The sequence below is a fragment of the Arachis ipaensis genome, chromosome B2 (assembly GCF_059453495.1).
Source record: "Arachis ipaensis isolate K30076 ecotype BB chromosome B2, ASM5945349v1, whole genome shotgun sequence".
In the NCBI taxonomy this organism is placed as follows: Eukaryota; Viridiplantae; Streptophyta; class Magnoliopsida; order Fabales; family Fabaceae; genus Arachis; species Arachis ipaensis.
The window spans coordinates 65,374,357-65,389,242 of NC_142437.1; the positions used below are offsets into that span (position 1 = coordinate 65,374,357).

Genomic DNA, 14,886 nt, shown 5'->3' on the forward strand with positions numbered 1-14,886 from the left:
ACTTGCTGAGTCAATATTTTATTCTGAGCCAGTATGGCATTCAGAGTATCAATTTCAAGAACTCCCTTCTTCATAGGCGTCCCATTACTCACAGGATTCCTCTCAGAAGTATACATGAACTGGTTATTAGCAACCATGTCAATGAGTTCTTGAGCTTCTGCAGGCGTTTTCTTTAGGTGAATGGATCCACCTGCAGAAGTATCCAATGACATCTTAGCTAATTCAGACAGACCATCATAGAATATATCCAGGATGGTCCATTCTGAAAGCATGTCAGAAGGACACTTTTTGGTCAGTCTTTTGTATCTCTCCCAAGCTTCATAGAGGGATTCACCTTCTTTCTGTCTGAAGGTCTGAACATCCACTCTAAGCTTACTCAGCTTTTGAGGAGGAAAGAACTTGGCTAAGAAAGCCTTGACCAGCTTATCCCAAGAGTTCAGGCTATCCTTAGGTTGAGAGTCCAACCATACTCTAGCTCTGTCTCTTAAAGCAAAAGGGAAAAGCATGAGCCTGTAGACTTCAGGATCTACTCCATTAGTCTTAACAGTATCACATATCTGTAAGAATTCAGTTAAGAACTGAAAAGGATCTTCAGATGGAAGTCCATGAAACTTGCAGTTCTGCTGCATCAGAGAAACTAATTGAGGTTTAAGCTCAAAATTGTTTGCTCCAATGGCAGGAATGGAGATGCTTCTTCCATGTAAATTGGAATTAGGTACAGTAAAGACACCAAGCATCCTCCTTGCATTATTATTATTTTCGGCTGCCATCTCCTCTTCTTGTTCGAAAATTTCTGAAAGGTGCTTGCTGGATTGTTGTAATTTAGCTTCTCTTAGTTTCCTCTTCAGAGTCCTTTCAGGTTCTGGATCTGCTTCTACAAGAATGTTCTTGTCCTTGCTCCTGCTCATATGAAAAAGAGGGACAGAAAAATAATAATAATAGGGGTCCTTTTTACCACAGTATAGAGGTCCCTGTGTGAGTAGAAGAAAAGAAGAAAAAATTCGAACACAGATGGAAGAGGGGGTTCGAATTTGGGTGAGATGAAGTGTTAGTAGATGAATAAATAAATAGAAAGAGATAAGAGAGAGAGAATTTTCGAAAATAATTTTTGAAAAAGAGTTAGTGATTTTCGAAAATAGTTTTTGAAAAAGGTTAGTAATTTTTCGAAAATTAAAATTAAAAATTAAAATAATTAGTTAATTAAAAAGAAATTTTGAAAAAGAGGGAAGATATTTTCGAAAATTAGAGAGAGAGAGTTAGTTAGGTAGTCTTGAAAAAGATAAGAAACAAACAAAAAGTTAGTTAGTTAGTTGAAACAAATTTGAAAATCAATTTTGAAAAGATAAGAAAATATGAAGTTAGAAAGGATTTTTTAAAATCAAATTTTGAAAAAGATAAGATAAAGAGATATTTTTGAAAAGATATGATTGAAATTAGTTTTGAAAAAGATTTGATTTTTAAAATCACAATTAATGACTTGATTCACAAGAAATCACAAGATATGATTCTAGAACTCAAAGTTTGAATCTTTCTTAACAAGCAAGTAACAAACTTGAATTTTTTTTGAATCAAAACATTAATTGATGATGTTATTTTCAAAAATTAGGAGATAAAGATAAGAAAAATATTTTTGAAAAATATTTTTTTTGAAATTTTTGAAAATAGATAAGAAAAATGAAAAAGATTTGATTTTTGAAAAAGATTTTGAAAAAGATAAGATTTTTAAATTGAAATTTTGATTTGACTCATAAAAACAACTAGATTTTAAAAATTTTTGAAAAAGTCAAATCTAATTTTCGAAATTTTAAGAGAGAAAAAGGGGAAGATATTTTTTGATTTTTTGAATTTTTATGATGAGAGAGAAAAACATGAAAATGACTCAATGCATGAAAATTTTGGATCAAAACAATGAATGCATGCAAGAATGCTATGAATGTCAAGATGAACATCAAGAACTTATTTTTGAAAAATTTTTAATGCAAAGAAAACATGCAAGACACCAAACTTAAAAATTTTTCATGTATAGACACTATGAATGCAAGAATGCATATGAAAAACAAGAAAAGACACAAAACATGAAAACATCAAGATCAAACAAGAAGACTTACCAAGAACAACATGAAGACCATGAAGGACACTATGAATGCATGAATTTTTCGAAAAATGCAAGATGAATACGCAATTGACACCAAACTTTCAACTTGACTCAAGACTCAAACAAGAAACATGAAATATTTTTTATTTTTATGATTTTTTTTTATTTTTTTGGATTTTTGTATGTTTTTTCGAAAAAAAACATATAGGAAAAAGAAAATAAGGATTTCAAAAAATTTTTAATATGAATTCCAGGAATCTTAAATTTTTTTAATATGAATTCCAGGCTTCAACATGCTTCATGAAACTCTAGAATTCATTCTTAAAAATTCTGAAGAAAAATATATTTTTGAAAAGATTTATTTATTTATTTATTTTTTCGAAAACAGATGAGAAATTTTTGAAAGGTTTTTGAAAAATTTTTGAAAATAAAACAAAAAGAAAATTACCTAATCTGAGCAACAAGATGAACCGTCAGTTGTTCAAACTCGAACAATCCCCGGCAACGGCGCCAAAAACTTGGTGCACGAAATTGTGATCTCAGGCAACAGCGTCAAAAACTCTATACGCACGTCTTAATAAATTGTTTTTCATTCAAAACTTCGATACAACTAACCAGCAAGTGCACTGGGTCGTCCAAGTAATAAAACCTTACGTGAGTAAGGGTCGATCCCACGGAGATTGTTGGTATGAAGCAAGCTATGGTCACCTTGTAAATCTCAGTCAGGCGGATATAAAATAGTTATGGAGTTTTCGAACATAAATAATAAGTAAACATAAAATAAGGATAGAAACACTTATGTATATCATTGGTGAGAATTTCAGATAAGTGTATAGAGATGCTTTCATTCCTCTGAACCTCTGCTTTCCTGCTGTCTTCATCCAATCAGTCTTACTCCTTTCCATGGCTGGCTTTATGTAAGGACATCACCGTTGTCAATGGCTACTTTTAATCCTCTCTGGAAAATGGTCCGATGCGCTGTCACTGCATGGCTAATCGTCTGGAGGCATCACCCTTGTCAATGGCTGCATCCTATCCTCTTGTGAAAATGGTCCAAATGCTCTGTCACAGCACGGCTAATCATCTGAGGTTCTCGATCATACTGGAATAGGATTCACCCTCCTTTTGCGTCTGTCACTACGCCCAGCACTCGCGAGTTTGAAGTTTGTCACAGTCATTCAATCCCAGAGTGCTACTCGGAATACCACAGACAAGGTTTAGACTTTCCAGACTCTCATGAATGCCGCCATCAATCTAGCTTATACCACGAAGATTCTGATTAAGAGATCCAAGAGATACTCATTCAATCTAAGGTGGAACGGAAGTGGTTGTCAGGCACGCGTTCGTGGGAGAATGATGATGATTGTCACGTTCATCACATTCAGGTTGAAGTGCGAATGAATATCTTAGAAGCGGAATAAGTTGAATTGAATAGAAAAATAGTAGTACTTTGCATTAATCTTTGAGGAACAGCAGAGCTCCACACCTTAATCTAAGGAGTGCAGAAACTCTACCATATGAAAATACATAAGTGATAATGGTTCAGGCATGGCTGAATGGCCAGCCCCCATGAAAGTCTAAGATAGCATAAAACTGATCAAAGATAATGTCTAATACAATAGTAAAAAGTCCTATTTATAATAAACTAGTTACTAGGGTTTACAGAAGTAAGTAATTGATGCATAAATCCACTTCCGGGGCCCACTTGGTGTGTGCTTGGGCTGAACTTGAATGTTACAAGTGTAGAGGTGAATCTTGGAGTTGAACGCCAGTTTGTAACGTATTTCTGGCGTTCAACTCTAGCTTGTGACGTGTTTCTGGCGTTTAACTCCAGACAGTAGCATAGAACTGGCGTTCAACGCCCTTTTACATCATCTAAACTCGGCCAAAGTATCAACTATTATATATTGCTGGAAAGCCCTGGATGTCTACTTTCCAACGCAATTGGAAGCGCACCATTTTGAGTTCTGTAACTCCAGAAAATCCACTTTGAGTGCAGGGAGGTTAGAATCCAACAGCATCAGCAGTCCTTCTTCAACCTCTGAATATGATTTTTGCTCAAGTCCCTCAATTTCAGCCAGAAAATACCTGAAATCACAGAAAAACACACAAACTCATAGTAAAGTCCAGAAATGTGAAAAAAAGCGTATAAATTATCCGCTCATCACAACACCAAACTTAAATTGTTGCTTGTCCCCAGGCAACTGAAAATCAAATAGGATAAAAAGAAGAGAATATACTATAAATTCCAAACTACCAATGAAACATAGCTCCAATCAGATGAGCGGAACTTATAGCTTTTTGCCTCTTGAATTGTTTTGGCATCTCACTTTATCCATTGAGGTTCAGAATGATTGGCATCTATAGGAACTCAGAGTTCAGATAGTGTTATTGATTCTCCTAGTTCAGTATGATGATTCTTGAACACAGCTATTTTATGAGTCTTGAGTGCAGGGAGGTCAGAATCCAACAGCATCAGCAGTCCTTCTTCAACCTCTGAATCTAATTTTTGCTCAAGTCCCTCAATTTCAGCCAGAAAATACCTGAAATCACAAAAAAACACACAAACTCATAGTAAAGTCCAGAAATGTGAATTTAACATAAAAACTGATGAAAATATCCCTAAAAGTAATTAGATTCTACTAAAAACATACTAAAAACAATGCCAAAAAGCGTATAAATTATCCGCTCATCAGTGAGTCAGGGTCGATCCCATGAGGATTGTCGGCTTGGATCAAATAGTAGTTATCTTGTAAATCTTTGTTATGCGGATAGAAAAGTTGTTTAGTTGTTTAAAAGCATAAAAGTAAAATAAAAATAACGTTACTCAGTGGTTGTGAATCTAATGATAAGAAGATGGTTAAGACTTCAGAGATTCTTTGTTCTTCTGGATCAATCCTTTCTTACTGTCTACTCCAAAAGTGAATGATTTCTTCTATAGCAGGCTGTACATGATCAATTCCGGTTTGAGCGGCCACCAATCTTCCTCTAGGCTGAACACCAGGTTTAGTGTGCATCCAGTCTGAATGAGGGTGAAGCTCCTACAGTTCATTCCCTTGGTGATCCTACTCAAAACGCCACAGACAAGGTCAAATCTTCCAGATCAGAAAATGATGTGCCTTGATAATAGCCTTTACCACAAAGACCCTAATCTCCCCATACCTTGGCTGAACTGATGTCTCAAGAAGTCCCCAACGAAGTTGTGGATTAGCCGTCTAAGAGACGTATCCTCAAGCTAGTGGTTCATTGATGTCTGATGAAAGACGCTCGCTGAATCCATGTAGAATAGAGATAACTTGTGACGGTTCAACTCATTCATAAGGTTGAAGAATGAAGAAATATCTTAGGAGAGAATCAAACACGAATTGAAATAGAACAGTAGTACTTTTATTAATCCATAAAACTCAGCAGAGCTCCGAACCTTAACCTAGGAGGTTTATTGGCTGATACTGTACAATAAAACTCGAAAATATGAAATAATGTTCAATGGTGGTCGAAGATCCTAAAACAAGAGTGATCTTCTCCTATATATACTAATCTAATTACTGAGGATTATAGAAATATGATAGGCTTAGGCTTGTAGTGCGAAAATCCACTTCCGGGGTCCACTTGGTGAGTGTTTAGGCTGAGCTAAGGTGTCTCCACGTGCTAGTAGGGCTCTTGGGTGTTGAACGCCCCCCTTTGGACTCCCCTTTGGGCGTTGGATGCTGGCCACCTCTCTGTGTGCATTGGACGCCAGGACTGGGGTAGATGGCTGGCGTTGAACACCAATTTTGGGCCTTCATCTCCAAAGACAAGTATGGACTATTATATATTGCTGGAAAGCCCTGGATGTTAGCGTTCTATAGCTGTTGAGAATGCTCCATTTGGATATTTTAGCTCCAGAAATGCTTGCTTGAATACACGGAGGTCAGATCCTGACAGCATCTGCTACGCTTTCTGATGAGCGGATAATTTATACGCTTTTTGGCATTGTTTTTAGTATGTTTTTAGTAGAATCTAGTTACTTTTAGGGACGTTTTCATTAGTTTTTATGTTAAATTTACATTTCTGGACTTTACTATGAGTTTATGTGTTTTTCTATGATTTCAGGTATTTTCTGGCTGAAATTGAGGGACTTGAGCAAAAATCAGATTCAGAGGTTGAAGAAGGACTACTGATGCTGTTGGATTCTGACCTCCCTGCACTCAAAATGGATTTTCTGGAGACACAGAACTCAAAATGGCACGATTCCAATTGCGTTGGAAAGTAGACATCCAGGGCTTTCCAGCAATATATAATAGTCCATACTTTGCCCAAGTTTAGATGATGCAAACTGGCGTTCAACGCCAGCTCTCTGCCCAATTATGGCGTCCAGCGCCAGAAACAAGTTGCAAAGTGGAGTTCAACGCCCAAACTGGCACAAAAGCTGGCGTTCAACTCCAAGAATGACCTCTCCACGTGTAGACTTCAAGCTCAGCCCAAGCACACACCAAGTGGGCCCCGGAAGTGGATTTATGCATCAATTACTTACTTCTGTAAACCCTAGCAGCTAGTTTATTATAAATAGGACCTCTTACTATTGTATTAGACATCTTTGAATCCTGGATTGTATTCTGATCCTGTGATCACGTTTTAGGGGGCTGGCCATTCGGCCATGCCTGGACCTCTCACTTATGTATTTTCAACGGTAGAGTTTCTGCACTCCATAGATTAAGGTGTGGAGCTCTGCTGTTCCTCAAGGATTAATGCAAAGTACTACTGTTTTCTATTCAATTCGTCTTATTTCGCTTCTAAGATATTCATTCGCACTTCAACCTGAATGTGATGAACGTGACAACCATCATCATTCCCTATGAACGCGTGCCTGACAACCACTTCCGTTCTACATTAGATTGAATGAGTATCTCTTAGATCTCTTAATAAGAATCTTCGTGGTATAAGCTAGATTGATGGCGGCATTCATGAGAGTCCGAAAAGTCTAAACCTTGTCCGTGGTATTCCGAGTAGGATTCTGGGATTGAATGACTGTGACGAACTTCAAACTCGCGAGTGCTGGGCGTAGTGACACACGCAAAAGGATAGTAAATTCTATTCCAGTATGATCGAGAACCTCCAAGATGATTAGCCATGCAGTGACAGCACATCGGACCATTTTCACAGAGAGGAATAGGATGCAACCAACGACAAGGGTGATGCCTCCAGACGATTAACCATGCTGTGACAGAGCATTTGGACCATTTTCCCGAGAGGATTGAAAGTAGCCATTGGCACCGGTGACATCCTTACATAAAGCCAGCCATAGAAAGGAGTAAGACGGATTGGATGAAGACAGCAGGAAAGCAGAGGTTCAGAGGAATGAATGCATCTCCATACGCTTATCTGAAATTCTCACCAATGATTTACATAAGTATTTCTATCCTTATTTTAGTATTAATTTCGAAAACTCCATAACTATTTTATATCCGCCTGACTGAGATTTACAAGGTGACCATAGCTTGCTTCATACCAACAATCTCCGTGGGATCGACCCTTACTCACGTAAGGTTTATTACTTGGACGACCTAGTGCACTTGCTGGTTAGTTATGCGAAGTTGTGAGGATATGTTTAGACCATGGTTCTGTGCATCCGTTTTTGGTGCCATCGCCAGGGAATCAATTTCGAACAATAATTCACAACCTGAGTAATAATTTTGCATACCAAGTTTTTGGTGCCGTTACCGGGGATTGCTTGAGTTTTCGGCAAGCTTTTGGTCCGGTAACATCAGTGCCAAATTTTGATCCGGCAACAACACCAAGTTTTTGGCGCCGTTGCCGGGGATTGTTCGAGTTTGGACAACTAACAGTTCATCTTGTTGCTCAGATTAGGTAATTTTCTTTTTGTTTTGTTTTCAAAAATTTTTCAAAAAACCTTTCAAAAATTTCTCCTTTGTTTTCAAAAATCAAAAAAAAAAAAATTAGAAAAGCATAAAAATCAAAAATATTTTTTGTGTTTCTTGTTTGAGTCTTGAGTCATGTTATAAGTTTGGTGTCAATTGCATGTTCATCTTGCATTTTTTCGAAAAATTCATGCATTCATAGTGTTCTTCATGATCTTTAAGTTGTTCTTGGTAAGTCTTCTTGTTTGATCTTTGCATTTGCATGTTTTGTGTCTTTTCTTGTTTTTCATATGCATTCCTGAATTCTTTATGTCGAAGCATTAAAGAATTCTAAGTTTGGTGTCTTGCATGTTTTCTTTGCATTAAAAATTTTTCAAAAATGTGTTCTTGATGTTCATCATGATCTTCATAGTGTTCTTGGTGTTCATCTTGACATTCATAGCATTCTTGCATGCATTCATTGTTTTGATCCATAACTTTCATGCATTGCATCATTTTTCTTGTTTTTCTCTCTCATCATAAAAATTCAAAAATTAAAAAAAAAATATATCTTTCCCTTTTTCTCTCTTAAAATCTCGAAAATTAGATTTGACTTTTTCAAAAATTTTTAAAATCTAGTTGTTTTTATGAGTCAAATCAAATTTTCAATTTAAAAATCTTATCTTCTTCAAAATCTTTTTCAAAAAATCAAATCTTTTTCATTTTTCTTAGTTATTTTTGAAATTATAAAAATATTTTTCAAAAATCTTTTTCTTAATTTTATCTCATAATTTTCAAAAATAACATCATCAATTAATGTTTTGATTCAAAAATTTCAAGTTTGTTACTTGCTTGTTAAGAAAGATTCAAACTTTGAGTTCTAGAATCATATCTTGTGATTTCTTGTGAATCAAGTCATTAATTGTGATTTTAAAAATCAAATCTTTTTCAAAACTAATTTCAATCATATCTTTTCAAAAATATCTTCTTATCTTACCTTTTTCAAAAATTTGATTTTCAAAATATCTTTTCTAACTTCCTAACTTCTTATCTTTTCAAAATTGATTTTCAAATTTGTTTCAAAACTAACTAACTTTTTGTTTGTTTCCTACCTTTTTCAAAACTACCTAACTAACTCTCTCTCTCTAATTTTCGAAAAAATCTTCCCTCTTTTTCAAAATTTCTTTTTAATTAGACTAATTATTTTATTTTTTATTTTGAGTTTTCGAAAAACTACTAACCTTTTTCAAAAACTATTTTCGAAAATCACTAACTCTTTTTCAAAAAATTTTTTCGAAAATTCTCTCCTCCTCTCATCCTATTCTATTTATTTATTCATCTACTAACACTTCTCTTCATCTCACATCTCTGCTCCTATCATCACCTTTGTGTTTGGATTCTTCATTCTTCTTCACCCCTATTCCTTTTCTTCTTCTACTAACAATAAGGAACCTCTTTACTGTGACATAGAGGATTCCTCTTCTTTTCTTTTTCTCTTCTCTTTCTTATGAGCAGGGACAAAGAAAAAGGCATTCTTGTTGAAGCTGATCCAGAACCTGAAAGGACTCTGAAGAGAAAACTAAGAGAAGCTAGATTACAACAATCCAGAGACAACCTTATTGAAAATTTCGAACAAGTAAAGGAGATGGCAGCCGAACCCAACAACAATAATGCAAGGAGAATGCTTGGTGACTTTACTGCACCTAATTCCAATTTACATGGAAGAAGCATCTCCATTCCTACCATTGGAGCAAACAATTTTGAGCTGAAACCTCAGCTAGTTTCTCTGATGCAGCAGAACTGCAAGTTTCATGGACTTCCATCTGAAGATCCTTTTCAGTTCTTAACTGAATTCTTGCAGATCTGTGATACTGTTAAGACTAATGGAGTAGATCCTGAAGTCTATAGGCTCATGCTTTTCCCTTTTGCTGTAAGAGACAGAGCTAGAATATGGTTGGACTCTCAACCCAAAGACAGCCTGAACTCTTGGGATAAGCTGGTCACGGCTTTCTTAGCCAAGTTCTTTCCTCCTCAAAAGCTGAGCAAGCTTAGAGCTGATGTTCAAACCTTCAGACAGAAAGAAGGTGAATCCCTTTATGAAGCTTGGGAAAGATACAAGCAGCTAACCAAAAAGTGTCCTTCTGACGTGCTTTCAGAAAGGACCATCCTGGATATATTCTATGATGGTTTATCTGAGCTATCAAAGATGTCATTGGATACTTCTGTAGGTGGATCCATTCACCTAAAGAAAACACCTGCAGAAGCTCAAGAACTCATTGACATGGTTGCTAATTACCAGTTTATGTACACTTCTGAGAGGAATCCTGTGAGTAATGGGACGCTTATGAAGAAGGGAGTTCTTGAAATTGATACTCTGAATGCCATATTGGCTCAGAATAAAATATTAACTCAGCAAATCAATATGATTTCTCAGAGTCTGAATGGAATGCAAGCTGCATCCAACAGTACTCAAGAGGCATCTTCTGAGGAAGAAGCTTATGATCCTGAGAACCCTGCAATAGCAGAGTTAAAATACATGGGTGAACCATATGGAAACACCTACAATCCATCATGGAGAAATCACCCAAATCTCTCATGGAAGGATCAAAAGCCTCAACAAGGCTTTAATAATGGTGGAAGAAACAGGTTTAGCAATAGCAAGCCTTTTCCATCATCCACTCAACAACAGACAGAGAATTCTGAGCAGAATCCATCTAGCTTAGCAAATTTAGTCTCTGATCTATCTAAGGCCACTGTGAGTTTCATGAATGAAACAAGGTCTTCCATTAGAAATTTGGAAGCACAAGTAGGCCAGCTGAGTAAAAGGATCACTGAAATTCCTCCTAGTACTCTCCCAAGCAATACAGAAGAGAATCCAAAAGGAGAGTGCAAGGCCATTGAATTAATTACCATGGCCGAACCCACAAGAGAGGAGAAGGACGTGAATCCCAAGGAAGAAGACCTCCTGGGACGTCCAGTGATCAATAAGGAGCTTCCCTCTGAGGAACCAAAGGACTCTGAGGCTCATCTAGAGACCATAGAGATTCCATTGAACCTCCTTATGCCATTCATGAGCTCTGATGAGTATTCCTCTTCTGAAGAAAATGAAGATGTTACTGAAGAGCAAGCTGCCAAGTTCCTTGGTGCAATCATGAAGCTAAATGCCAAATTATTTGGTATTGAGACTTGGGAAGATGAACCTCCCTTGTTCACCAATGAACTAAGTGATCTGGATCAACTGACATTGCCTCAGAAGAAACAGGATCCTGGAAAGTTCATAATACCTTGTACCAAAGGCACCATGATCTTTAAAGCTCTGTGTGACCTTGGTTCAGGGATAAACCTCATGCCCCTCTCTGTAATAGAGAAACTGGGAATCTATGGGGTGCAAGCTGCTAAGATCTCATTAGAGATGGCAGACAATTCAAGAAAACAAGCTTATGGACAAGTAGAGGACGTGTTAGTAAAGGTTGAAGGCCTTTACATCCCTACTGATTTCATAGTCCTGGATACTGGAAAGGAAGAGGATGAATCCATCATCCTAGGAAGATCTTTCTTAGCCACAGCAAGAGCTATGATTGATGTGGACAGAGGAGAATTGATCCTTCAATTAAATAAGGACAACCTTGTGTTTACAACTCTAGGATCTCTCTCTGCATCCATGGAGAGGAAGCAGAAAAAGCTTCTCTCAAAGCAGAGTCAACCAAAGCCCCACAGTCAAACTCTAAGTTTGGTGTCAAACCCCCATATCCAAACTCTAAGTTTGGTGTTGGGAGGTCTCAACAAAGCTCTGCACATCTGTGAGGCTCCATGAGAGCCCACTGTCAAGCTATTGACATTAAAGAAGCGCTTGTTGGGAGGCAACCCAATGTTTAGTTATCTAATTTTATTTTTGTTTTTCATGTTTTCTTAGGTTCATGATCATGTGGAGTCACAAAATAAATGAAAAATTTAGAAACAGAATCAAAAACAGCGGAAGAAAAATCACACCCTGGAGGAAGCACCTGCCTGGCATTCAACGCCAGAACAGAGCATGGTTCTGGCGCTGAACGCCCAAAATGGGTAGTATCTGGGCGCTGAACGCCCGAAATGGGCATCATCTGGGCGCTGAACGCCAGAATTGCACCCTGGAGAGGAGCTGGCGCTGAACGCCCAGAACAAGCATGGTTCTGGCGTTCAACGCCAGAAATGGGCAACAAATGGGCGTTGAACGCCCAAAATGGGCACCAACCTAGCGCTGAATGCCCAGAGTTGTGTGCAAGGGCATTTTACATGCCTAATTTGGTGCAAGGTTGTAGATCCTTGAACACTTCAGGATCTGTGGACCCCACAGGATCCCCACTTACCTCCACTCACTCTCTTCTCTCTTCTCAATCATCCTCTATTCCCAATAAACACTCTTCCCCAAAACCCTTCACCATTCACATCCACCCACTCTTCCCCATAAACCTACCCAATAAACTCCACCTACCTTCAAAATTCAAATCAATTTCCCACCCAAACCCACCCATATGGCCGAACCTTAACCCCCCTCCCTTCCCTATATAAAGCCTTCCATTCTTCCTCATTTTCACACAACACAACCCTCTCTTCTCTTCTTGGCCGAAACACACCTCCCCCCTCTTCTCCATCTTTTCTTCTTCTTCTTCATCTAATTCTTTATTTTCTTGCTCGAGGGCGAGCAATATTCTAAGTTTGGTGTGGTAAAAGCATAAGCTTTTTGTTTTTCCATTACCATTGATGGCACCTAAGACCGGAGAATCCTCTAGAAAAGGGAAAGAGAAGACAAAAACTTCCACCTCCGAGTCATGGGAGATGGAAAGATTCATCTCCAAAGCTCATCAAGACCACTTCTATGATGTTGTGGCCAAGAAGAAGGTGATCCCCGAGGTCCCTTTCAAACTCAAAAGAAATGAGTATCCGGAGATCCGACATGAAATTCAAAGAAGAGGTTGGAAAGTTCTAACAAATCCCATCCAACAAGTCAGCATTCTAATGGTTCAAGAGTTCTATGCCAATGCATGGATCACCAAGAACCATGATCAAAGTAAGAAACCGGATCCAAAGAACTATGTTACAATGGTTCGGGGGAAATACTTGGATTTTAGTCCGGAAAATGTGAGGTTGGCGTTTAACTTGCCTATGATGCAAGGAGATGAACGTCCCTACACTAGAAGGGTCAACTTTAATCAAAGGTTGGACCAAGTCCTCATGGACATATGTGTGGAAGGAGCTCAATGGAAGATTGACTCCAAAGGCAAGCCGGTTCAACTAAGAAGATTGGACCTCAAGCCTGTGGCTAGAGGATGGTTGGAGTTCATCCAACGCTCCATCATCCCCACTAGCAACCGATCTGAAGTTACTGTGGATCGGGCTATCATGATCCATAGCATCATGATTGGAGAAGAAGTAGAGGTTCATGAAGTCATCTCCCTTGAACTCTACAAAATAGCCGAAAAGCCCTCTCCTGGGGCAAGGCTAGCTTTTCCTTATCTTATCTGCCATCTATGTTACTCAGCTGGAGCTCCCATAGAAGGAGACATTCACATTGAGGAAGAGAAGCCCATCACTAAGAAAAAGATGGAGCAAGCAAGAGAGCCCATTCATGGAGCTCAAGAGGCGCGGGAAGCTCATCACCATGAGATCTCGGAGATGCCTCATATGCATTTTCCTCCACAAAACTATTAGGAGCAAATCAACACCTCCCTAGGAGAATTAAGTTCCAACATGGGACAACTAAGGGTGGAACATCAAGAGCACTCCATCATCCTTCATGAAATAAGAGAAGATCAAAGAGCAATGAGGGAGGTGCAACAAAGACAAGGAAGAGACATAGAAGAGCTCAAGGACATCATTGGTTTCTCAAGAAGGAAACGCCACCATCACTAAGGTGTACTCATTCCTTGTTCTTACTTTCTCTGTTTTTCGTTTTCTCTATGTTAAGTGCTTATCTATGTTTGTGTCTTCATTACATGATCATTAGTAGTTAGTAACTTTGTCTTAAAGTTATGAATGTCCTATGAATCCATCACCTCTCTTAAATGAAAAATGTTTTAATTCAAAAGAACAAGAAGTACATGAGTTTTGAATTTATCCTTGAACTTAGTTTAATTATATTGATGTGGTGACAATGCTTCTTGTTTTCTGAATGTATGCTTGAACAGTGCATATGTCTTTTGAAGTTGTTGTTTAAGAATGTTAAATATGTTGGCTCTTGAAAGAATGATGACTAGAAGACATGTTATTTGATAATCTGAAAAATCATAAAAATGATTCTTGAAGCAAGAAAAAGCAGCAAAGAACAAAGCTTGCAGAAAAAAAATAAAATAAAATAAAATAGGCGAAAAAAAAAACAAGCAGAAAAAAGCCAATAACCCTTAAAACCAAAAGGCAAGGGCAAATAAAAAGGATCCCAAGGTTTTGAGCATCAGTGGATAGGAGGGCCTAAAGGAATAAAATCCTGGTCTAAGAGGCTAAACCGAGCTGTCCCTAACCATGTGCTTGTGGCGTGTAGGTGTCAAGTGAAAACTTGAGACTGAGCGGTTAAAGTCAAGGTCCAAAGCAAAAAAAAGTGTGTGCTTAAGAACCCTGGACACCTCTAATTGGGGACTTTAGCAAAGCTGAGTCACAATCTGAAAAGGTTCACCCAATTATGTGTCTGTGGCATTCATGTATCCGGTGGTAATACTGGAAAACAAAGTGCTTAGGGCCACGGCCAAGACTCATAAAATAGCTGTGTTCAAGAATCATCATACTGAACTAGGAGAGTCAATAACACTATCTAAACTCTGAGTTCCTATAGAAGCCAATCATTCTGAACTTCAATGGATAAAGTGAGATGCCAAAACTATTCAAGAGGCAAAAAGCTACAAGTCCCGCTCATCTGATTGGAGCTATGTTTCATTGATAGTTTGGAATTTATAGTATATTCTCTTCTTTTATCCTATTTTATTT

At 37.8% G+C, this 14,886-nt stretch overlaps 2 non-coding genes across 2 annotated transcripts; one reads left to right on the plus strand and one right to left on the minus strand.

The window, feature by feature from the left end:
- The first annotated feature begins 266 nt into the window (after positions 1 to 266).
- Positions 267 to 374, plus strand: LOC148574189 (small nucleolar RNA R71). The gene has a single exon (XR_015905628.1). It is a non-coding gene; the product is annotated as a small nucleolar RNA R71 (small nucleolar RNA).
- A 9,602-nt stretch (positions 375 to 9,976) lies between these two features.
- Positions 9,977 to 10,084, minus strand: LOC148574190 (small nucleolar RNA R71). Its single transcript, XR_015906175.1, has one exon. It is a non-coding gene; the product is annotated as a small nucleolar RNA R71 (small nucleolar RNA).
- Between the last annotated feature and the right edge of the window lie 4,802 nt (positions 10,085 to 14,886).